At 36.7% G+C, this 1141-nt stretch overlaps 1 protein-coding gene across 1 annotated transcript in view; it reads left to right on the forward strand.

Annotated features, from left to right (window-relative positions):
* Positions 1–1141, forward strand: part of LOC101857212 (lambda-crystallin) — a gene marked incomplete in the record, with an annotated part of 9903 nt that overhangs the window by 830 nt on the left and 7932 nt on the right.

The following is a 1141-nucleotide window of genomic DNA, read 5'->3' on the forward strand; positions in this document are numbered from 1 at the left end:
AACCCCAAAAAAACCCTGGTCTCTTTTTGATTTAGATATGTATACACGTCATGTATCTTTACTTTAATTCATGAAGTTGTAGACGACTGTCAGGTTTTTTACGTGTTCTGTCAGGGTAGGCTAGCCCAGCCTACAGTGTTTGATAAAAATAATAATGTGGTCTTCCTTTTGTCCCCTGTGCCTCTATTTCGACAACACCACAGTCAGTCATACAGTAGTTGTTATCGCGCAGGTCTGTGTAAACTTCTACATATTATGTTAATGGTATAGAATTCTGTTTGCATGACCAAGGTACTTGAACTTAGCCTCTTTTTTTGCAGATCTTAGAAAGCATACAGCATACGCTGTGCATGAGAAGCATACTACGTGCTATATAATGCTGTGTAGCAAATAATTTCGGGACAGTTTGGTTTATGTGTTTTCTTTTTATCTGAACCAGATCTCGACAAAACCACATTTCTGCTACTTGGTTTCTGTTTTTTAATCTTTCCCTTTTATTGACCAGCCCCACCCCCAAAATGGGCTTCAGAAAGAAAAATGAAATGAAGTGTGCAAAAATAGCATCTTGAGAAAACGGCCGATAAAGGTAAGAAAAGGCCAAAATAATTATCTTTCCAATAAAAACTTTCAAAACATATTTCAAACCAAAACATGGCAGCTACTTAATAATATAACACAGCAGAAATAGAATGCGGGTTTCCTACTAAAACTGAGGCATACAAACGGAGCAAAACATGCTTTTTGAGACAAAAACTGACAATCATTTTCTCAAACGTCAAACCTCTGCTCTAAAATCCATTCAAACACCACTTTAGGGTACAGAAACGCGAACATACGTTTGTTAAAAAACACTTTAAAGGAAAATCCCAGGAAACATAAATTACGTGATAACTCCTGTATTCATAAGTTCGTTCCAAAACCCCATTTATTTGTAGGTGCCCCACCACCTCACGAAAGGACACGATGTCGGAAGTGCTAACAGTATCTCGAGTGGAATTTTTCTTTTATATTTTTCGTCTGTGATTTTTCCTGCACTTAACGTCTTGATGTCGAGATACCTTTCTGTTCTGGGTTTTTTTACTGTTGTGATTTTTTAAAGCAATCTGGGCCTAACTGTTATTAGAGATTTTCAATTTTCTTA

This window comes from Aplysia californica, unplaced genomic scaffold (assembly GCF_000002075.1).
Source record: "Aplysia californica isolate F4 #8 unplaced genomic scaffold, AplCal3.0 scaffold00797, whole genome shotgun sequence".
In the NCBI taxonomy this organism is placed as follows: domain Eukaryota; kingdom Metazoa; phylum Mollusca; class Gastropoda; order Aplysiida; family Aplysiidae; genus Aplysia; species Aplysia californica.